Source organism: Paramormyrops kingsleyae, chromosome 24 (genome assembly GCF_048594095.1).
Source record: "Paramormyrops kingsleyae isolate MSU_618 chromosome 24, PKINGS_0.4, whole genome shotgun sequence".
Classification (NCBI taxonomy): Eukaryota; Metazoa; Chordata; class Actinopteri; order Osteoglossiformes; family Mormyridae; genus Paramormyrops; species Paramormyrops kingsleyae.
In genome coordinates, this window is record NC_132820.1 from 22,073,658 (window position 1) to 22,098,979 (window position 25,322).

At 41.6% G+C, this 25,322-nt stretch overlaps 1 long non-coding RNA gene and 1 pseudogene across 1 annotated transcript; both read left to right on the top strand.

The window, feature by feature from the left end:
* Positions 1 to 12,198: 12,198 nt before the first annotated feature.
* LOC140582275 (uncharacterized) lies at positions 12,199 to 14,573 on the top strand. The gene is made up of 2 exons (XR_011985203.1): positions 12,199 to 13,357; positions 14,308 to 14,573. It is a non-coding gene; the product is annotated as an uncharacterized lncRNA (long non-coding RNA).
* An 8,380-nt stretch (positions 14,574 to 22,953) lies between these two features.
* Positions 22,954 to 23,186, top strand: LOC140582513 (U2 spliceosomal RNA; annotated as a pseudogene).
* The last annotated feature ends 2,136 nt before the right edge of the window (positions 23,187 to 25,322 follow it).

Here is a 25,322-nt window from a genome sequence, read left to right on the forward strand (position 1 = left end):
TGCAATGAAAAAGAAAATATATCAAGCATCTCAGTAGATACTGACTGAATTGAATTACACTGGGATAGTGAATCCCCTGGGAGAAAGCTAGATGTAGGCAGGGTTTCATCTATTCTGTTATATAATCATGAGTGACATATTGCAGTAATGGAAAAAAAATAAACCTATCAGAATCTTACATACCTGGATCATGTCCCCCCTTAGTCTCCTTTGCTCGAGGCTGAACAGATTCAGCTCAGCTAACCTCTCCTCATAAGACATTTCACTAAGACCGGGAATCATTCTTGTAGCCCTACGTTGAACCCTTTCAAAGGCAGCAATGTCCTTTTTAAGGTAAGGTGAAAAAACCTGCACACAATATTCTAGGTGGGGTCTTACCAAGGAATTGTACAATCTTAAGCTTCACCTACCTTGACCTAAACTCCACACACCTAGAGATGTAACCCAACATCCTACTGGCCTTTTTAATTGCTTCCCAACATTTGCGAGAGTGGGACATGGCAGCAACAACATACACACCAAGAGTAGTCCACCATTTTGGCTTGGATTATAGCTTCCATTACTTTTCCAAGTGCCTATAGTTTGTTGGATTACTTCTATCCCCTTTTTTGAATATGGGTGTTATATTAGTAACACACCAACAGATACAGATTTCTGAAATAGCAAAGTTAAATAATATCCCTCATCTCTTTTAAAACTATAGGTAAGATGCTGTCATGATCTCCAGTCTAGAGTTGCAGTGTAACAGTATTCACAGGAAAGGGGATAAAGGGACAAACAGGGTAAGGGCAACAAGATTGGACAACAACAGTGGACAAAGGGATATTTTTTTGTATTTTATTCATACACAATACTGACACTAGAAGCTAAAACTGGGCCTTCACTGGATCTTCCAGCAGGACCACGATCCTAAGCACATGTCCAAATCAACACAAAAATAGTTAGCTGACTATAGAAGCAAGCTTCTGCCATGGTCATCTCAGTCACCTGACCTGAACCCCACTGTAAACTTATGGACTGAGCTGAAGAGTAGAGTGCTGATCTGGAGAGGTTCTCTAAAAAGGAATGGACTCAGATGCCCGGCTTGGTATTCTCCAACCTTATAAAAGACTCAGTGCTGTTATCCTGGCAAAGGGAGGTTGTACAAAGTATTAAAAGCAGGGGTGGCTCAAGTATTTTTGTTAAAAATAATTATTTCTTGATGGATTTTTTTTTCTTCGAAAAAATTTATTTCAATGAAAGGTTGGATTTTTCTAATTTTTTCGGTGTTAGATGAAGCTATTTTAGTAAAAGGTAGATTTTTTTCTAACCCTTTTTAAAAATATTTACAAGGGCTGCCAATAATTGTGGAGGGTGCTGTAGCTTCTCTAGGTTTATTATTATCTGTGAGCTCCCTTGCCTGCAAATTTTCTTTTACATATTCTGCAACACCACCTCCCTTCTTGCTTATCTGGTCCCTACAGAACAACATGTAACCATCCATATTATATTCTTCTCCATCATTGTCACTCAACCACATTTCTGTTAGTCCTATAATATCATGAGTCTGATGAAATGAAGGCCTCAAATCATGAATTTTGTTTCTACTGCTCCTAGCATTTAAATACAGACAGCAAAGGGTAGGCCTTTTACACTGCCCACTTATTAGTACTTAGGGCTTTTTGTCACAGAAATGAATGGATGGTCTCCAGGAAGATGAATACAAACGTGTATATAATTGCATGAAAGAGAACGCAAATCATACAGGACATCTATCCTGGCAAGGCCATAGTTCTCTCAGGAAACCAAAGCCCAACTTTTCTGTACCATTGTAATACAGATAATGTTTAACTGCTGTAATTAAGCAATACTATTGAAATAATTAAAATATAGAGATTAAATCAGGTGTGTTTTGTGATTTTAAATGAGTATGTGATATACTTGATATAACATGAATGTACAGTAAAACTGGTCTAAGTCGCCATCTTGTAACTCGTCAATGTGCACAAGTCGACGCTCAAGCAAAAGTCCCGATTTTTCCTAATGATGTTTCCTTTAAAATTCCTTGTGTAAATCGCCGCTTGTAAGTCGTCAAATTCCCTTAGTCGTCACCTAAATCCCAAACAACACAAATGAATGGATTTTCCTACCTGTAAGTCGACACCCCAATCGCTGCATTCCCGCCGCCTGCTTGTCACCACGGCGATGTAGAAACGGGGAATCCCCACCTATCGCACTAGTCGCTCCCTGGGCTTAAGTCTCGCGTGTATAGTGCGGTGTAGTAGAGGTATGGTGTTATATTTACTAGTCGGCAAAACGGCGAGATAGACATAAGTCGCCGAAGTGTCGACTTAGGTGTATCTCGTCAATTCTCTAAGTCGTCACTTTTAAGCTGGTCCCGCGAGTGTCGACTTAGACCGGTTTTACTGTATTTCTGTCAGGGTCAGCCCCTCCTGTTGTCCCACTCTGTCCCTTCCCCGTTTGACCAGCAGGTGTCGCTGGTCATCCTGTTCTTTATGTTAGTCTTTGTTCTCCCCTGTTGCCTGTCTTGTGTTGAGCATCCAGTTGTGTGTACCCTTCTGTCCTGTGTTTGAGTCCCACCTCCTCTGTCTTTGTATTTTGCTCCCTAGTGTTTCATTTGAGTTTTTCTAGTTCCTGTATCTGGTGACGTTGTATTTGGTTTTGTTCCTTGTGCCCCTGCTTGTGTCTTTACCTTTTCTGTAATTCCCCAGTGTTAGTTTCTGTTTCCTTGGTTAGTTCTTAGTTTCCCTGTTATCAGTTCCTTTTGAGTTTATTAGTTTCACCCGTGCCCTGTTTCCCTGGTCTTTGTTAATTAGCCTCACCTGTCCTGTGTTAGTCTCGTTACCCCTTAGTATTTTAGTTCCTGCTTCTGTTCAGTTCCCCAGTGGTTCATTGATTGTGATTGTGTGTTGTTGATTGTCGTTGTTTGATGGTTTTGAGATTTTCAGTGTTCAACGTGTATTAGGTTTTTGTTATTTAGTCTTTATTTATCCCCTTTAGTTTTTGACCCCTCGTGGTCCTTTTGGTTTTTGCTGTGTTTGTAGTGTTTTCTGTTTTATTTAATAAACCCCTTTTTGTTCTTGGAGCCGCCAGTGGATCGTCCACCCTTTCTGTGCACCATGCCTCGTTCTCGCGCCCCGGATCCCTGACAAAGTAATAGTTTTTGGGTTTCCTGTCGTGAGAGATGAAAGCTACAGGCATGTAAATATTGTTTCCTGTAATAACTTTTTTTTAAATTATTTTCCTCATTGTTAAAAATCCCATGCATTAGAAGGTACCAGTCAGTGGAATCACACAGTGAGATATGTTGGCCAGCCGTCCTATTCATTCAGCACCAGCCGATCAAGTAGAGATTTCAGCACCACGGACAGTGATCTGTGTTAAACTGACCTCAGGTTCCTACACTGGCTACACGGAATTTTCTGTAAATAATTAAATGCCTCTATCCCCCTACATGTGGAAATGTTTCCCCCTCCCCCAGACCATTTCATGTTGTATCCTCATTATGTGTGTATTAGTTTGCAATATGGCTGTATGAGATGTCAGTCATTGACTTGTCGCTGATGCTCCCTGTTTCCTAAGTCTAGTTTTCTCAGATGAAGCAGTTCACACCTTAAGTTAGAAGAAGTTTCCTGTTAATTGCATCTGTTTGAACAGGGGTTCCCCACATATAGAGGAGAAAAGCCCCAACTTACAAATCAGCATCCATTTTTGTACGCTTTCTGTGAATGACGTCCCCGCACAGGATCACCAGATGCAAGACGACCACACTTTGTGCTACTTGTATGTTATGTTAGCAAACCACATACATCTACATTTCTTGCATTCTGTCACACTTGTGCAGAGCATTTGCAGTGTTTGTGATTAGTTATTGTTCAGTGTTCATTCATCTTTGGGATTTTGGTGTTATTTGTTTGATATACTGATGTTTATATTTTTGCAATTTTATCAGTATACAGTATATTTGATTTTGCTGTTCTAAAATGTAGTTTGAAATATTTTGTCATCTTTTCTTACTTTAACATTTATCTTGTTAAAATACAGAAATGGACTGTTTTCTTGAGCCATAGTGTTTTATTCTACATCACAGATAATGCGTACATTCATAAAAGTAAGTGGTGATATTTTGCTCAGTATTGGTTCAAGTTCAGATACTTCAGGTTTTTATTAGACAAAACACATAAAAAAATTTGTGCAAAGCCATTGATTTATTTTTAAAACAACTGCACTGTGATATTTTTAACAAAAACAGCATATTGTCCTTTTTTCAGCTCTAAGCATCATATGGGCCTCTTACTGGCTTTCCAACGGCTTTTGGGGTCACATGATGGTCGATAATGATATTTCAGGCCTTTCTTGAAATCACTTTAAAAATTGATCTGGAATATATCGATTTATACTATAATTTGTGCAAATTAACACAAATGGGGTGATTTTGACCACAAACAATAATTCATAGTTGGAAGGTAACATTCCTCTAGATTGCAAATGTACTGATACTAAAACCTGTGACCTCAAAAAGTACAAAGAACTGGAGCAAAAGAAAAATGGTGAAAGCTGTCAGAAACAGACAGGAAACTATATGGATGTTTTAGAAGAGGTAGATGTGGTCCAGTTGGCTGTATTAGTGTCTATGTGTCCTCTGTATGACTGGCATCCTGTCCAGGGTGTACTCCATCCCCGTGTCCTGTCCTGTTTGGGATAGGCTCCAGGCCCCACAGCCCTCACCAGGATGAGAGGTTAGAAGATAGATGGGTGGATCCCTGAGAGATGCTCATAACCCTAATTTGTTGTTCTGTATCCAACCAGCTACTCTAATATTTTTCATTATTTTTAAATGAGTTTTAGGAATGCCTTTCGCAGTCTAACTGACAAAGCAGGTTTTTGTGATCTAATGAACTGCCATGCCTTGTGATGGACTGCCGCCCCTCCTGGGAGATTCTCTGCCCTGTGATAGGTTGGCACCCCCCTCCTGGCTTTTTCCCTGCCCTGTGATGGGTTGGCACCCCCCTCCTGGCTTTTTCCCTGCCCTGTGATGGGTTGGCACCCCCCTCCTGGCTTTTTCCCTGCCCTGTGATGGGTTGGCACCCCCCTCCTGGCTTTTTCCCTGCCCTGTGATGGGTTGGCACCCCCCTCCTGGCTTTTTCCCTGCCCTGTGATAGGTTGGCACCCCCCTCCTGGCTTTTTCCCTGCCCTGTGATAGGTTGGCACCGCCCCCTGCTTATTCCCTGCACTCCTAAAGGGCTGGTGTCCCCATCTGGGTTATTCCCTGCCATGCGATGGGTTTGCCATCCCCTCCTGGCTTTTTCCCTGCCCTGTGATGGGTTGGCACCGCCCCCTGCTTATTCCCTGCCCTGTGATGGGTTGGCACCCCCCTCCTGGCTTTTTCCCTGCCCTGTGATGGGTTGGCACCGCCCCCTGCTTATTCCCTGCACTCCTAAAGGGCTGGTGTCCCCATCTGGGTTATTCCCTGCCATGCGATGGGTTTGCCACCCCCTCCTGGGTTCCTCCTTGCATTGCGCCCATTATTTTCAGGTATATATTCCAGAGACCTGTAACCCTACATGGGACAAGTGGCTGTGGAACGTGAATTAAGTGATTAATTAATCAAATTACAAACAAATTAATAAATAATCATCTCTCCTGTTTGCACCACTGTCCTATTTTCAGTATTCACTATTACATTTGAGTTGGCCTCCCGTCCAGGGTGAGCACCAACCTTGTGCCATATGCTGCTGAGGAGAGGCTACCAGCCCGTTTGCTAGATGGATGGATGATGGATGGATGGATTTATTTCACTGAACAATTCAATAAGCTCTGTAATAAATATAATTAAACTGGCAGTTAACATTCTCTGGCTGTCTAAATGCTCTTCTTTTTTGTCTCGCATTCTTCACATGTAGCCTGTGTAATAGTACAGGTGTAGCTGGTCCTGGTCCCTATAAGGGAAAACTCTATTTTATAAAAATCCGTGACTGCAATGAAAAAACTAAAAATGCAAAAACTCTTGTATTTTGGTTGCCTACTTATGCTTATGGTTAGGGCTGAGTAGGGGTTAAGTTAGCATTAGCATTTTTCCCATAGAAATGAATGAGCAGTCCCCATAAGGATATGTGTGTGTGTGTGTGTGTATAGGTGTTTCATTGATTACTATGACTATGCTCTAAATGATTTAAGCGGATTTAGCTTAAGTTGTAACTTTTCATGTGGAATGAACTGCAATGTCTCTGAATTAATTTAATTAATACTCATTAAGGTCAGTTCATTTACAATTCCTAATTTCAGGAGCCAGTTAATAAATCTAATTCATTTACAAGTATTTCTCCTATAATACGTGATACATGTTTACAATAATTCCCAGGGAAAGCATTTCCGGTAAGGCACTGCTCATTGACACAGATTATAAAGCTTGTTAGACTATGCAACATTATTTAGCAGGGCTGAGAGAAGGTGAGAGCTCCCCTAGTGGCCGCAGAAGTGCATTTCCCTAGAGCAGATATAATGGGCGGCAGCCTCATTGCTTTTTAATCACAACTTGGTGTAGGATCACACATGCACGTATCACAGGGCCTAAATTCCAGGTGGCCTGAGACAAGGCCGAGCCTGGTACGAGAGGCACCAAAGGGGGGTTACACACACGAACACATACACACAGATAACAAGGGAGGCCAGTACTCCAACTTTTATTGCCCTTGACTTGGCACACAACCCCCCTCCACATACACTCTGCCTTACATCTCACTCACCCAACAGACGAACACCCTAAAGGAAATTTCATTTAAGTTTGGCTTTTGTATGCCCTGTATATTGATTTACTCACGACTACTAGTCTCAATCTACAGATACGTTATGTTTGTATGTGTCCTTAGACAATCTTAGTGTTTTGTGTGCCACCCTTATAACCATGTTCACGGAGTATCACCTATTTTACCCCTTTGTACTTGAACACATATAAATTTAAATAAATAGATAGGTATAGCTACCATTGTATATATGTTCTCATGGTATACCAGAAGAATCTGGAAAATTAGTGTAACCAATGTGTCCTAACTTTGTTAACCCCCCCCCCTTCTCTTCCAACATTCCTTTGTGGTCCTTATCTGATCTTGGTGGACAGTCACCAAGTTTCTTTGTTTCTACCATGCTATGTTAAAAGAACTGAATTAAGGTGTATCTTATCCATTCTGGAGAAGATGAATTGGCATAAGCCACACCAAACAAAATATGTTGTTTCCAGATGTGCAACTTATATTGATATTACCACAAACTAACGGCCACGCCTATCTATGGATAAGATGTGCTGTTTGTAATATGAATATTTGATGTAATATCCACACAAAGTGTAACACCTGTTGAGGTGCAACCCAAAACACCTGTATCCTGATGTGAATCAGTCACATAGATAAAATAATTAATTGTTTAATCAATTAATACAGAGGGTATGAGGTATGTACCTGTGAAGCTGGTATGGCATGTTTGGTGTCAAACTGATTGTTAATCACCCCTGATTGCAAATCTGGTCAGTGATTACCATAAAAGTGGATGTATCAAAAGTTATAACAGCTTAATGAAAATCATCAGTAAAGGGAGAATCAGTCGGGCCATAAATCTCAAAAGGACTGATACAGACCCCCTTCCGAAAGCCCGCCAAATGGATGGCCAGCCATTGGGCCAGGAGTCGAATTCCTGGTCATTCCTATTCATGAACTTTACAGCATAAAATCCTGGCACCTCAGAACAAAGGCGAGCAGAACAACCGCCAGCCAGCGCAGAGAATAACCGCCAGCCCGAAGGAGAACATCAGTCCGGGAGGAGAGAAGCCCACAAGAAGCCCTCCGGTGAAGGCCCAGCTGAACAGAGAACAGCACCCAAGACAAAGCTTCACCAGGAGAGAGAATCTAAAGGGACTCCACTCCACTGCTCCAAACGCCGCGCCTTCCTGAGTGCCATCAGCTCAGCAGCTCTGCCATCAACTGCCAAGACCCCCCCCACTCTTCAACCAAGTAAACCAACTTCCTTTCATTCTAACAACTTAAGCTGTTCTGTTTAACCTGCTATAAGACTTTAGGGTCGTGTTTCCACAAACTATGCTTGCTTTGCAGAACAGTATTTCCCATTTAAGGTTACTCATTTAAATCCGGTCATTGCATTTTTATAATTACATCGTTTGTTTTATTCCGTTATTTCGTGTTTGTTGTTTGTGTTAGGTGTAATGTCTGTCTTATGTTAGTTGTAGTGTTAGTTAGGAATAAATGCATGTCTTTTACACAACTTCAGCCTCCGTCATTGAGTACTCACACTAAGTTCCTGCCTCTGTGTGATCTTGCTACACGCTCTGAACCTCAAACTCGCCTGAAACATCGCGAGACTCTCTCTCATTGGCCGTGAGGGAAGCTTCGCTACCAATCGTGTACATTACCTGGTGATGCAGCTCGCTGGACGAGCCTTCTAACCCAGGTTACTAAGCGATACTGGTAATTAGTGAATCCCATTTAAGTCTCACATTAACAGACTCACAGGGATGCCGCAATTGAGTTTGGAGGAGCCGACCATTCGGCATAACAATTGATTAATAATCAGCATTAAATAATAATTCATTAAACTTTAATTAATTCAAACATATTGGTGGAGAATATTAAAATTTATTTGAGCTAATAATTCCTACATTGGGATAGAACAACAAATTTAATCATTCTGCTCATTTAATATTTCGATTTTAATTAGGTTTACTTTTTGGATATCCATGTTTACATAATATTTAGAATCCCACTGCAGTTGAGAATGGAATGCCACAGATATTAGTCTCCACCACATATCATTGCTTGTTTTATTTCAGGAGTCCTTTGGTTGTTTAAACTGATTGCTCTGTATCAGTTGGCTTTGTGTGTTTTGAGATGTATAATTGCCAAAGAGTCCTGGAAAGCTGATGGTTTAGATACCAGAATTAGTATGAGCAGGACTTAATGTGTTTTCTTATGGTGGGGATGTTAGAAGACATTGAGGTTTTTTATTCTATGTACATCCAATCTTAGCCTCCCACCCAAGATCACTCCATGGAGCACGAACCAACACACCCCACCAAGATCCGTTTTAGCTGTGGTAGCCAATATATTTGGGGATTTATGCACTTGTCCTATTCAACATCATAACAGTGAATTAAAAATCTACTAAATCAAAGGCAGTACCATGTCATGCTATGCAAATATACATATACATACAGCTCAGGCTCTTTTCTGCAAATATAAGGCTACAAGGCCAAGTGTGGGTAATCAAAATGGCCTTACATTAACAAATACATCACCCCAAAAAAGCATTACATGAGCAATCACAGCTATTCCATTTTTTTTTTATCTCAACAGAGAACATCTTGCAAGATCAGTATTTGGGAGAGTTTCCTTCATGACGGTGGGTGAAATATACCACAGCTGCAGAAAAGCCCAGTCTTGGCAGAATAGCCATATTAATGAGCTCTTGAGCAAAGACCTTTACTCCCAAAGGGACAGAAAACTGTATCAGGCCATGCTGGCAAAGACCCTTGTTTCAAACCTGGTATCACTTTGCGTTGAATGCTGAAAAGGGCCCTTTAAATACATTAGGTATGTTATTTGCTAAACTTGGGTTTACTTTACTCATAAAAAGTAATATCCCAATTTACCCAAACGAGTGAGTACAAATATTGATTTGAAATATTAATTAATGTTAATATTAAAATTAATTAATATTAATATTGAAATATTGATTTGAGTAAATCTTATAGGATAGTACTGTGACAGTGGGTAGACTATAGCTTTATTTATTTAAAATGTTTCTTAGAATTGGGTATAAAGTCAACCCAAAAAAGTGAGTGCAAATTGTTACATCATTCAATCTGAGTAAATTCTACAGTTTATTTTTTTCCAGTTCATGTACAGAATTACAGTACATTACAGTATTTTATCGACAAGGTTCTCATAAATATTGCCCAGAAAGCATTTTTTCTACAGTATTGTACTATTTTAAACAGTATGTTACTGTAAAAATGTCACTGTTTATTACAGCAGGGGTGCAGATTGAACCCATGACCCTGGAGGCGTGAGGCTATAGTAGGAGCAACGGACCACTATTCATACTGTGAGAAATGATGTATTTTTAATCATACATTGTAACTGATATGTCGTTACACTGCTTGTGTATGCTTTGCACCTTGCCTTTCTCCCTTACTTGTGTTTCTTGTTCTCCACACCTTGTGAGCTTCAACATGAATTGATTGATTGTTTTTTTTAATAAGGCCCCAGGTTAGTTAGGTCCAGTCTCCTGGAAAATCACTAGAATGTGTCCTTGCCTTTGGAAGCTAAGAGCGTCTTATTTTCAGGGAGAGCCCTGTAATATTTAGTTTAATAAATTATTTTTATTGATAAACCTTCATACTGATAATCCTCTTGTAGTGGTCCTAAAAGAAAACATGACTGAAGATATTATCCATTTTAGTAGGCACATTTCACGATTCAGTAACCTGACTTGTCCAATAGATGGCAGTGTAGTACTTCGACTAAGACGTGCTATGGAAATTGCCGGTAAAAACGGAAAGCTGGTTTTCCATTTTAAACGTTTGTCTGACTGAAATGACCACATGTTGTACATATGTAATCGTACTATACATCTAACCTTCAGCGTTGTATTACCTACCTTAATTATCTGCAGCAATAAAATATGTACGCGTAATTGGACAGCTGCAAGTTAAGCAATCTGTCTGATTTTACATTGAAGTAGGCATGGACGGACGGTAAGATGAATGCAGGAGAGACCTGTGAATAAGCTTAAAGTATACATAAAATATGATAAAATAATACATATTTTTAAACATTTAACTGGATAACGACAGCTTCACAGTACTTATATAACCCTGCACAATTTCGAATATCATCACAGCTCCCTGAAAATTAACAGCTATCATTATAGTACAAATAAGCAGTTATCCAGACATCCCGACTCTCCCGGAAGTTCCGGGAGTCTCCCATATATTGACAGCGACTCCCTGATACCCGCAAATTGAATAAAATATCCCGGAAAGAAGAGGAAGTAAACAAGAGCATGCATGCGAGACAGTAGTGTGTGCATCGCGCACTCGAGAGACCCGCGCGTACGACGGAATGAGCGAGAGAGAGAGAGAAAGAGAGAACGTGCATATATGTGTTGATCCCTGCGTGTGTGCCTGTAGCCCGTGCTAGACAGACAGCATCCTGATTGGTTTACTTAGCAAAATAAGCCAATCAGATTTCAATGTGGGCGGGCTTCTATTTAACTTCTCGAGGACCGAAGTTATCGGTTCAGTGGAGCATCATGACAGACGGAGAGTGCCCCAAAAAACGGAAGTATAAAACGCATTTCACTTCAGAAAGTGTATCCATGTTTAATAAGGATGAAAATAATGACAGTGTTGCGTGCTGTACTGTTAGCAACAGTGATTTCAGCATTGCTCATGACGGTTTAAACGACTGTAAAATGCATGTTGAGGTGAGTTTAACAAGTGTCATTTCATGTGCTGTATTATTCAGGTCTACACTAGTTAGACACTTGGTTAGTTGCCAATGCTGTCATGAAAGACTCCTTGAAGACTTTTGTAACGTAGCAATGGAATATAATTAAGGAATTTGCATAAATGGTAAAATAATCTACTTATATTATTGTCAAAATAATACATAATATTGACCTTCGTAATTTAGTGCGCTGACTAGAGGAAATTAATGAAGAAATTAAACTGTGAAATCAAGTTTGTTGAAGTTACATCTCACTCCTTGTCGGGCGGTTGGGGGCACCTCACTGAACTGAGTTTTTGCAGGTTGGGATGTCTGAATTATTCTACCTTAGGGAAGGGAGGGGGTCCTGGCTGTGAAAGTTGGGGGGGCGGCTGCAGACGATCTCAGAGGCAAACTGCTGTCCACCCAAAAATGCAGGCCCCTCATGTAAGATCACATCCACCCAAATGTTCCAACCCCAGAGGCAAGCTGCTTTCAACTCAACCCCCTGACCCCAGAGGTAAGCTCACTTCCACCCAAAGACCCTGATCACAGAAGTAAGCTGACATTCACCCAAACCCCCAGCCCCCAGAAGGAAGCAGCCATCTATCTAAACAACCTACCCCCAGAGGTAAGTTGACATCCATCCAACTGCCTTGATCCTAGGCGAAAGCTGCCCCGGTACGTCTAGGTGGTGACACTCCATCCTACAGGGTTCACGTGATGCACTTTCCTGAAGCACACAGAGGACACTTCGGGTTTTAGGTAAGTGTGCTTTGTTTTTCTGTGTGTGTGTTTTATTTGGTATGGATTTTATTTAATGGCACGTAAAGATTTTATTGAGCACTGTTTTGGTTGATCACTGTAGCACTTATTCATCAATATTAACATTATTAACATTTATTAGCATTTTATTTGATCTGTTGTGCTGTTTATTGTGCGATTAACCTATTTCATTCCCAAGCTTACTGATTTTATGTGTTTTGGGAAGGTGTATGATGCCGTTTTAGCCCGACCCTTGTGCAGAGTAGGGCTGCACGATATTGGAAAAAAATTACATTGCGATATTTTTTTCCAAACGATATATATTGCGATATTGAGAGCCATCAATCCAGGCTAAAGTCAATAATTACCAATAATTACATATTAATAATTTCACTAATAAGCAAGCTTCATTACAAGTGACAAAAAGGTTACTTAATATTTTATTCCAAAATTCGAACATTTCTGTAAACACAAAAGCAGAACACATTTTTAAATAAAACAGCAGCTTTACACCAACCCCCCTGATTGATTTACAACAATATAACTTAAAATAAATATATTTTTTATAAAACAACTTATAAGCATTTTGGTTCACAATCTTTTAAGTCAACTTTTCTTAGCCAAAGTGCCAAAGTAAAACAGTGTTGGTGTTGGTCATCATAATCATGGCTAAATATATGAAATAAACAAAATGAAATAAAATTTTTAGATATTTTGTATTAAATCTTCTAAACAGATTAGAGAACATATTCCTGTAAACAGAAAAGCTGAACACATTTAAACAGCAGCTTTGCAACACCAACCCCCCTGATTTTTTCATAACATAACTTAAATATATATTTTTTTATTTGCTTTGCTAACTCAAGGTTTTTAGCTAAGAATACAAGTCTATCAACTAGAGGTCGACCGATATATCGGGCCGATATTTAGCATTTTTTAATGTATCCGCATCGGCCGATATCCGAGTGCACTACGCCGATTTTCAGACAGGCACGTCTGCGGGCAGCCCAGTGTTATTGTTGCTGTGGAACACGTGACCCATGCTGCCTTGTGCAGGGCCACAGCCAGAAGTTTTGGAAGAGTCCTGGGATAAAACGGTAAGGCTTATATTCTGATCTTTCAATGACCTGTTTATTTAAGTAGTTTGCTATGAAATGTTGCTTTAAAAGAAAACGCGAATTACCCTATTGGGAACTGGGGTAATGATAATGAGCCTTCAACCAACTGTAGCTTACAGGTAACATTAAGGATCATTGATTCTAATAGAGTTCGTTTTGTGCGCTTATTGGTGGGCTCACAGACGTTTTTTAATCGTTAAAAATCATTTTAGTTGTTAACATTTTAATTATTACCATATCAGCCCGATGTTATCAGTTATGTTTTTTTTCTTGTGTCGGAGAGTTTCACTCTGTGAGTGTGTGGGGCGGAGCAGGCAGCTCTCAAATACTGCAGCGTGTGTGAGAGTTGCGTTACTCTGCCCTGATCACAGACAGCGACGTCCTCGGGAGACACAGAGCTGCTAAGAACAATGCATGGCGGAGAAAAGTGTTTGTTCGAAAGCCTGGTTACCATTTACTTGAGCTGATGCTGACAATGGTCCTTCTGTGCAACTTTTTTTCATTTGAGACCGGAGATTCAAACAATTTGTCAGACGTCTAGATAAAAAGTGCATGACTTTGCGCAGTTAGTTTCCTCATTAAACATGTCTGTCCTTTATACGGGCTTATACGTAGACAACGTCACAATCACTAGGGGCTTATGTTGTCCTTGCATACAAGGCTGTGCAATACGACAGTTATTTTATTTTCCGGGATCACTAGATTCTGATTGTGAATTTGGCTTTAAGCTATCTGTCTGCTAACAACAGAAACAACATGTTAGTGTACACTACTCATCATACCATGATGCACTTAGTGTTTTTTTTTTCTTCAAAATGTATTAGAGTGTAATTGTTTTAATGTGCATGGAATACTGGAATTGTAGAATGAATTGAAGATGAAGGTACTATAATAAAAATTCTAACCTTGCATTTATTCTTCTGTTTTAGTAATTGCTGTCTGATGGCTGAACAAAAATCTAATCCTGTATGGCAGCATTTCACAAAGCCAACACCAGGAAAAGCCAGGTGCAATATCTGCAGCAGACTGGTGAGCTTGGGAGCTGAAGAATGAGTTTGCTGCTAAAGAGATTCTGATGCTGCTATCTTTATTGTTTATAAGTTTAAGTTGTTTATAAGTTGTATTGTGTTTTTGTTATTTAAGTTTATATTTAAATTTACACAAGTCAGTATTCAGTAAATGCTAAGTTGAGAAATTTTGTGTATCGTTTGTTATTATTAATGTGATATTTTATCATGCAAATGGAGGGGAAAACGTCCAATTTTCGGCCAAAAAATATCGGCAGCATATATCGGCCATCGGCTGACCCTGACTCCTAAATATCGTCATCGGCATCGGCTATTGAAAAACCCATATCGGTCGACCTCTACTATCAACCTTTGCAGGCTTGAGACAGGTTCGTTGGCAAGTGACGATGTTGCCACTAGTACTGAAAAGTCTCTCTGACGGCGAGCTTGTCGCAGGAATACACAGGTTTTTGCGGGCAAGTCTGGCGAGATGAGGAAAGCTTAGTTTGTGTACTTTCCACCATGCAAGTGGATCCTCCTCTTTGTCTATTGGAGGTGTTAGCAGGTAAGTGTTTAGCTCTGCTTCCAAAGCATCCTTTAGGGTCAGAGAGGAATCACCCTTTGCTTCAGTTTCTCTCTGTTTAAAGAAGCTTCCCAATGACTTCTTTGCTTTCTTTGCCTGGGGTGCACTGGTAACGTTGGGCTCCACGTCAGTGCTGCAGCTTGATTTCTCCTGGCATTCCATCATCTGTGATACCACTCTGGCCTTAACTTGGGTCTTCTTGTCTGCACTGATGAAGTCTATCTTGAACCGGGGGTCCAAAAAATATGCCATATCTAGCAGCTTCTGAGTATCATCATCTTCGTATTTCTCATTGAGGTAGTCCAGCATCTTCATCTTTATGTTCTTGGTCAGGTCTGTGTCTTCCTCTCGCATTTCCAGTAGTGAAGTGTTGAAGAGCTGAAAAACTGGCTTTACAAAGGAGACACTGACGTATTCATCGCCTGAAAGTGCATCAGTGAAATCCAGCATTGGGCCCAGTGACTTGCTTACAGACTCCAGCACATCTATATCTTGCCAGGTTGGAATTAGATGCCGCAGCTTCTTGTCTGCAGACAGGACCTGAGTTAAAGCCTGCTGCTGTTCTAATATCCTGCTGATCATCATCTGTCTGGAACCCCATCTTGTTTGGCATTCTGAGATGAGACAATGTGATGGTAGATTGAGTTCCTTCTGGACTTTTGCCAGGGCATCGCTGGCCTTCCAGCTGTGAGAGAAGTGGCTCACCAGCTTCTTGCAGACTCCTGTAGCACGATCATTGCGGCCATCCTTTTTCACTGCATTTTCTAAGCGGAGAAAACAAACAAAACATTGCGAACTTTAATTATTGAAGCACACTGTTTTATTTCAAACAATAAATGAAGAGCTCTTTTCCAAAACGCGATAAACGCCAATAATAATTTCCTTGTTTCAGGTGCAGTTTCTTTCCAAACCCCAATAAGCACCGAACTTAATTTTAGCCTAGTGAACGTTCTCGCAATCCAACGTGGCTGCGCTCCTAACAGATGTTTGTTCATTAGGCTATAATTCCTCAAAATAAGTAAAAAAATCTTATTCTCTCTCTCTCTCTCTAAGTTTTCGGTGCTGATGCAGGACGCGTTCATGTAAACGGCACCTAAAAGCTGTCTGTCTTAAAATGGATGAGAGAGGGATATAGGGCTCTCGAAGGAACAAACAGGCACGCTTAGGTTCACTCAAATACACTTTTAATAAGTAATACAAAATGATCTCACATTAACACCAATACTGAGCTATCATATTGAAGGCAATGCAAAATAACTCGTACTACAACGGATATCAAATAATATATATATCTTATAGCTAATAATATTAGGTGCAAAGGTATGAATATATATAGGAAAGAAGCAATTACACATACAAGAAGCAAGGAAACATAAAAAGTTACGAAATATTATCACAAGCGGCGATAATTTACTCGCAACAATTAAGGGAAAGCATAAGCAGTTGCAAAGCTATTTACACTCGGACGTGCTATCATCACCCACCTTCATGGACTGGGGAGCCCTTTCAGTCCTGGCAGGAGACCAACACGTGAGTTCCGAGAAAGTGCCGGGCGATGCGCGCTCTATCCCACGGCTGAACTCCGGTCAGTACTGGGATCTCCCCCTTCCTTTATACTAAATTTAGAGTTGCGTGTGGGCAGGGGGTAAGCTGGCCAGGCTCACCCCTTCCCCCCAGGCAATATATGGTGTTTCAATTCCCCCTTTTGTCCGAGTGATTCTGCTTGCGATAACATACTTCAATGGGCGTCCTGGCGCCAGGTGTCTTCGCGCAACACCTCCCTGTTCCCCCCCTACAGCAATATAGGGTGCTGTATACCGACCCCCCACCCTATCTCCCGAAACCAAGATAAGCATCCTGGCTTCTTTAATGAGCCCAAGTTATTTACGGCAAAATTAGGTTTTACAGGGGATCGGTAAATAACTTGTTCGTGCAGTGTAGTGACATTTGGGGTGAATCATGGACGATTGATCCAAATTTCAGGATGATTAATCCACACGCGATCGGAATTAATCCACAATTACAACTTTCCAGAATATTATAGTAAAGTTAATTCCATGTCACGTGGGTGACGTAATCGTCCGCGAATTCATCCTAATACATTCGGTCCCTCGGCCATGATTCACCAATGTATAACCCGTGCAGAAATGTGATCATATAACCTGCGGGTATAGATACATAAACAGATGTTCCACACAGCCAATAGTATAACGTATTCGTAGTGCATACATATCCTCTATCTCGTATATCATACGTTTTGTTAGTATAAGTATCTAGTCATTCTCCCTTCCTTTTAAAGTCCAATATGCCCCTCCAGCTATTACAGGCAGCACATGGAACCTACATAAAGTTTGGGGAGTAGTTACACTATACATTTCCCATTGGCCAGTACACAAAGTCTCGTTACACTGAGTTATTTCAGGCTTCAGATGTAATCTCATACTGGAATCAATATTCCAGAATATTTTCCATTAGAATAAAATGTGATTAACAATTGATAAAACATTATTTAGTTGAATTTTGGTGTTTCACATAGTCATATAGTGCATTCAGTCCGATTCCTCCACTGAGTTAGGTCACACTCCTACACCCACTTGAGGGGCACTCCGGCAGACGCAAGGGTGGGAATGTTCTTTCCCATTGTGGCATCCTCTACAGACGTACATCTCGTTCCGGTTCACAGGAGTCAGTTCAACAACGAAGCATGATTCTGGTCAGGTGAAGATGTCTTGCTGCCGCTCCGTCGCGCTGTCTTTCCATCCGATCCTGAAAGTAGAAGTCTGCTCCAACTCGGTCCCTGGGACTGCAGCATAGCCGAAGGTCGTCAGCAGCGTCGGCCACGCCCATCACCAGAACCATTGCATCATCCTTCACACATAAGGAAAGAACTCACATGCACATTAGTTTTCTCCTAGATAACATTCATTAGCTGGGACATGTCGCCACCTTCGGCGCTTGGCTCCGTAACAGCCACAGTGTTGTTTCGTCCCACAGCTATCACTTCTGCAGGTTTCGGTGGGTTGTCTTGTTGTTGTACCCACATACCTGTGTTTTTATTCTTTTTACTTGTTTTCGGATTCGCTCCTATAATTCCTTACCCCAAACCTCCTTGGTCCTAATTCTCTAATTCTGATTTTTCCACGCAGGCATCCGAACAGCCATACCATTCACTACTGACCAGGAATCAGTATAAACATAGCAATCACTCATCCCTTCCTGCTTCCAAAACCATTACTCACAATTCAGCCCATTGGCTGCTTTTACCTTCACCTGTCATTTCCAACATCTGCTGCGTACATAGATTACATGCCGCAGCTTCCCACTTTCGCTTACCATCGACATACTTAGCCGCCCCATCCGTACAACACACATGCTGTTTCTGTACTTCACCCCCCACGATATAGGGGACTCCACCAACACCGTCAATATCACAGTCTCTTCCCCTTTCTCTACAACATCCGCCACTTACTCATAGCCCTTGTCATTTACATACTATTTCCATTTTAAAACCCATGCTTCTTACTCTCCACCAATCCGGTGCTGCTTCAATCTCACTACCTTGTTTGCGAGAGGTATGGGCTGGGGAAAGGTTGCATCTTCACCTTCCCCACCAATACCGGTCGCACTATCATCGTACCTCGGAATTTTAAATTGTCCATCCCACTCCTGGGTCCCAGGTGTAATCACCATCATGGTTAGACTTATCCCACTCCCCAAGATCTCCCAATTCTCTCAATTTGAACGCCACATCTCCTATTCTTTCCCCTACCATATTCAACAACAATGACATCACTGCTGCCTTGTACTGAGCGGGTGCTGTTTTTATGAGAGCATTCCGGGTCAGTATTGTTAAGGACAAATCGTCCAGTGCATCCACATGCCCGGTATACACACCCGCCCTCATAGTCAACTCTCGCATTCTAGCGATCGCTTCTGACAATGTTTGCCACTGGCCCGGTTTTTCCGGCCAGCTGCTTTCATCAGGGTATCGCTGGTTCACCCCGGTTCCCATAAGGGCTAGGAGAGTAGTGTCACTGCTTCTCCCATCTATTGGTGGCTGCCTGTGCTCCCGACATTGGGACCGCACTACAGCATCGGTGCTTAGATCACAAAAATGGTGACAATCCATATGATCTATGGATATCTGTGCCGCACCCTGATCATACAGCCTGACCAACCATTTATCTAATGGCTCTCCTGGTCGCTGCTTCATCCGCTCCCGTATATCACTAATTTCCTTCTGTGTGAAATCCTCCACAAGTAGCTCAGACTGCCGTGGTCTCCGGCCAGAAGGATCTTGCACTTCCCTTCTCCGTGAAATAGGGAGTGCAGAAGTTGTTAACGGAGGGGGATCCATAAGAGATCCCCGATCAGGACCCGCGACTTTATCTGGGTTGTAAATATCAATATCCTCATCATCTGAGTCCCAGATATTGCCATCCCATCGCTCGGGATCCCAATTAGCTGCTGTTGCAGTAGCAACAAATGCTCTAATTTTTCGCGGACATGGTGTCCGTTTTTTCCTAGCATTGGCTTTTGCTACTTGCATCGCAGCCCGCTCTGCAACCCCCGTTACTTGTTGCAGGCGTTGATGTAAAATATCCACCTGACCCTGTGCCAGGGTCATCCGACCTAATGCCTCAGTCAATTCTCTCATTTGTCCCTCTTTCTCCCTTTCAATCTGGTCTGCGCGCTCATACTGCATTCTGTATGCAGCCAACACGATCCATAGGCGTCTCTGTAGAGCACGCACAGGATCCTTTACAACCGGAACCTTTCTAAGGCACGACAATACTTGCTCAGGCTCGGCTTTTCTCAACGCAGCAGTCCAGGAATCAACAGGCCCTCCACCTTTCCTTATCTCCTGGGCTAACGCAGCAAACTGCGTCTCATCCCACTCAGGGAGCACTTCAGGCTCGGGCGCTGCTATCTTTCTTCTAAACATGTTTGTTCCTTAGTCCTATATCTTTTTCCCCTCAGATCCTGCCGACTACGCCAAAATGTCTTAAAATGGATGAGAGAGGGATATAGGGCTCTCGAAGGAACAAACAGGCACGCTTAGGTTCACTCAAATACACTTTTAATAAGTAATACAAAATGATCTCACATTAACACCAATACTGAGCTATCATATTGAAGGCAATGCAAAATAACTCGTACTACAACGGATATCAAATAATATATATATCTTATAGCTAATAATATTAGGTGCAAAGGTATGAATATATATAGGAAAGAAGCAATTACACATACAAGAAGCAAGGAAACATAAAAAGTTACGAAATATTATCACAAGCGGCGATAATTTACTCGCAACAATCAATGGAAAGCATAAGCAGTTGCAAAGCTATTTACACTCGGACGTGCTATCATCACCCACCTTCACACATGGACTGGGGAGCCCTTTCAGTCCTGGCAGGAGACCAACACGTGAGTTCCGAGAAAGTGCCGGGCGATGCGCGCTCTATCCCACGGCTGAACTCCGGTCAGTACTGGGATCTCCCCCTTCCTTTATACTAAATTTAGAGTTGCGTGTGGGCAGGGGGTAAGCTGGCCAGGCTCACCCCTTCCCCCCAGGCAATATATGGTGTTCCAATTCCCCCTTTTGTCCGAGTGATTCTGCTTGCGATAACATACTTCAATGGGCGTCCTGGCGCCAGGTGTCTTCGCGCAACACCTCCCTGTTCCCCCCCTACAGCAATATAGGGTGCTGTATACCGACCCCCCACCCTATCTCCCGAAACCAAGATAAGCATCCTGGCTTCTTTAATGAGCCCAAGTTATTTACGGCAAAATTAGGTTTTACAGGGGATCGGTAAATAACTTGTTCGTGCAGTGTAGTGACATTTGGGGTGAATCATGGACGATTGATCCAAATTTCAGGATGATTAATCCACACGCGATCGGAATTAATCCACAATTACAACTTTCCAGAATATTATAGTAAAGTTAATTCCATGTCACGTGGGTGACGTAATCGTCCGCGAATTCATCCTAATACACTGTCACAAAGAACCAGCAAAAGTAATGATTAGGAATATGTAAAATATTGCAATGAGACATTTTAATTGTTTATTAATAACTGCGAACATGAAAAATAAAAGACAAAAGACTTTTAAAAAAAGACAACCATCAATTTTTGGGAAAAATGGATGGATTTATAGCGTTTTGAAAAGAAAAAAAATTTACTTTGAATTTTTCAACAACAATATAGTTGTTTGATTTAATAATCATTATTCAACATGTTCAGACTAAGCAAAAAACATTTTAACAGGATAAACTGAATATTCACAAAATGTGTGGGTCTAGGTAAAACAATTAATTTCCCTGAAAACTATTGAAATGGAGTTATCGCATTTTGGAAAAGAGATCCTCAAATGTGCTCATAAAACTATTTTTTGTTTAAAATTAAATGTTTAGTGTCTGTATTTTTTCTTACGTTTTAAAGCTCTACGTACACACATGCAACAAATTCATTTTACAAGTTTTGTCAGGTTCAGGACAGGTTAATAAGTAAAACAGCTGAGTAAAAATGTATTTTTATTTTGGATAAAGATCATGGTCATTACTCACCAACTGCAAGATGCAGTCTGTGGCCGAAGCACTGTAGCCTGGTCCACTTGTTCAGATCGGCAGCTTTCACCATGTTCGCTGCATTATCTGTTGTTATACAGACTTGACGTGTCTCATCTAAGCCCCAAGCGGACACCGCTTCTCTCAGGGCCTCTGCGACATTCTCGGCTGTATGACTTTCCGGGAAAAATGCCGTCTGCAAACAGCGACTTTTTAGCTCGAAGTCCTCTGCGATGAAATGGACCGTCAGACTCATGTAGGGCTCCGTTGTCCTGCTGGACCACAAGTCTGTTGTAGTTGCATAGTATTCCACGTGCGACAGTTCTGCTTCAATCTTAGATTTGCATTTTTCATACAGCTCTTTTATCGCAACTTGGGAAAAATATGTGCGGGATGGTATAACATACCGCCTGTCAAGCGTTCGGATCATTTTCTTAAATCCCTCTTTGGTGACGGTATTTAATGGCAACATATCTTTAGCGATATGAAACGTTATTGCGTCTGTTATTTCTTTCTGTCATTGAGAGCCTTTCTGGTAAGGTGTCACACTGGCAAAGGCATCACAAACATTTGTTTGTTTTGGTTGACATCCAGATTTGGCTTTGTATTCGTTGTAAAGAGCTTTGTGGTGCCGTTTTAAGTGATCAGACAAATTGGTGGTGTTTCCATGTTTTGTGGCCACAACTTTATGACACTCCATGCAAAGTACCTCTTTTTGGTCAACATCCTCCTTTTTGTAGCCGAAATAGTCCCAAATAGATGATTTCGACTTTCTTTTTGGTACGAAATCATTTTTTTGCGGCGGATCCTCTTCGTCGCGCATTTTTAGCAGTGAATGTTGGCTGTGAGCGGTGAGCAGCGACACAGCGAACCAATCACTGTGCAGGCACGCGGAACGTGCATGTCACCCCAGCAACAAGCCATACAACAAACTCGTGTTTACTGTGTGCTACCGTTCTCTTAATACACAATGGGCTTCTACCCTTCACATCGTATGTTCCGGCGATGTGACTATCGCTCACGCGCACATCGCGATGTCGATGTCAAAACAGAATATCGTTCAGCCCTAGTGCAGAGCTTGGAAGTCTGCGGATGTGTTCCTTTTTAACCCTCTGGAGTCTTGGGGTAGGGGACACACTTTCACTAACTGGGGCATGCTCACACATTTCATTCAATATCATAAACTTAATTCCTGGCAAATAAATTATTTCTTATATATTTGGTTTGGTAACAAACTCATCTTAATCTTAGTGTACTTTAGATTTATGTGAAGTTTGTAATTTGACATTCAAAGTATAGACATTGTAAAATGCACTTTGGAACACTCTGTGGGTGTTTGTTTAATATTATCTTTGAAAGTCTTATTGTACTGTGTTGGCATGATTTGCATAGTGTGGGAATGTTTCAGCCTTATAGATTGTGATTATGTGTTAATGTAAGTAGTACAAGCATAATATTTATTATTCATGTATTTGAGCTGATTTACATTTTGTTTTGGTATGAAAAGGTTATTTTGATACGTCCCCCATGGAGGGGACCACATATTAAACGGATTTTTGGAACAGGGAGCCGGAAGTGGGGCTTGCCCCATCTGCTCCAGGCATCGACCCGGTATTGCAGTGCTTCCGGGAACGGTGCACCTCTACTGCCCCCTGTTGTTGAAAGGCAGAACTGACTGACTGAATGGGTGACTAATAGACTGAGTGCCTCTGGATGGCCAACTAATTAGCCGCATGTGGTGTGAGGGAGGGGTCCTGTCCGTGCGCGGCCCCCATTTCCTGCCTTTTTTCTTTTTTTTTTAAAGTAAGGTGACACGCTGTCGTTTGTGCGGTGGGCAGCTGTGCTGAGGTAAGGCATGACTTCATCTTTGCCTTTTGAATTTTCCCTCATGTTTGTTTAAATGATTGCTGTTTTTTGAGAGGACAGGGAGGACGCCGGTGACTGCGACGCCCCTGGGCATTCTACTCTGCGCGGGGGCGTCACGGAGGCCCGGCTAACGGCGACCCGCTAAGCGGCAGCCCCATATCGACTCGGGTCTCTCTTCGGTCTTCAGGACCGGTATACGTTTCTTCTCTTTTCTGGATTGGAAAAGACAAGAGCAAAAGTGGAAGAGTTGACGAAATGGCGTCGGATGGCGTAGCTTATAGCGGTGGGGCGTAAAGACCTTGCATTCCAGAGCATCCCTGCACATATGAGAGTCTGCTCCATACATCTCCGTTCAGGTAAGTCAAGTTCCGGTGTGATCACTAGACTCCATTCCTGTGTTTGTCCCTAAAGAGAACAGCCAGGATAGGAAATGCTGGAAACCCATCCTGACTGGAGTCCATCCCTTCCCGGTGACACAGTAACCCAAAAGTGTTTGTGAGTGTGGTTTATGTCAGATTAGGAGAGCTGAAATGAACCTTTTGTTGGATGATAGTCGGCGACCAAAACAAGAGCTAGATCACAGAAAAGTGTTTCAAAAGCGACAGCGTCAAAGTGAAATGCAACGCTGGATGGAAGTTTTCTAGTACTGATGAAGGATGTAGAATCGGAATCCAGATATGTTTCCATACAAGGAATTTGCCTTGGTGGTGCTTTTACATGACATTACAAAGAACATAAGAACATAAGAAATTTACAAACGAGAGGAGGCCATTCGGCCCATCAAGCTCGTTTGGGGAGAACTTAACTAATAGCTCAGAGTTGTTAAAATTTTATCTAGCTCTGATTTAAAGGAACCCAGGGTTTTAGCTTCCGCTACACTAGCAAGAAGACTATTCCATACTCTAACTACACGCTGTGTAAAGAAGTGCTTCCTCAAATTTTTCTCCCGCTAATTTCCACTTATGGCCACGAGTTCTAGTATTTAGACTAATATTGAAATAGTCATTTGGCTGAAGAGCATCCAGACCCGTTAGAATCTTATAGACCTGAATCATATCCCCCCTTAGTCTCCTTTGCTCAAGGCTAAACAGATTGAGTTCCGCTAACCTCTCCTCATAAGACATTCCTCTAAGACCAGGAATCATTCTCGTAGCTCTTCGTTGCACCTTTTCTAAGGCAGCAATGTCCTTCTTGAGGTATGGTGACCAAACCTGCACACAGTATTCTAGGTGGTGTCTTACCAAGGAATTATATAAGTGTATCATCACCTCCCTTGACTTAAACTCCACACACCTAGAGATATAACCCAACATTCTGTTGGCCTTTTTTATTGCTTCCCCACACTGGCGAAAGTTACCCACATTTAGCAAAGACATATGCAGAAAGGTAATAAACAATAGACTGGCAATTGGGTAATATGATAATTATATGATAATTAAGTTTATTAATGGTAGTAATGATGGTATTATGATATTTATATATGTGTGTGTACATAATAATCATTGTAGTATGAATATAAACTATATAAATGGTATAATAATTTAAAGGGCTCTTAAATGGTGCCGTTATTAAGTAGCAGCCAAGTCAACTATATGTGCAAGAGTGCAATATGTATACAGAATTTGCAGTATGTGTGCATAATGTGCAAGAGTGCAGAATATAATCATAGAGGAAGTTTATCAGTTGTTCACTGGTTATGCTGGTGGATATTTCACTGCAGCTGACGATTAATTGAACGTCCATTCAGAGACTGGTTTGGTTAATGAGAGAGACTACCTGAGGGGAGAAGCTCTTGGCGTGTCTTGTGGTCTTGGTTCTGATTGCCATGAGTCTTCTCATGGAGGGTAAGGCTTGAAAGATGTGGTGAGCAGGGTGAGATGGGTCCTCAAAGATTTTGTATGCCCGTTTCCTGGTT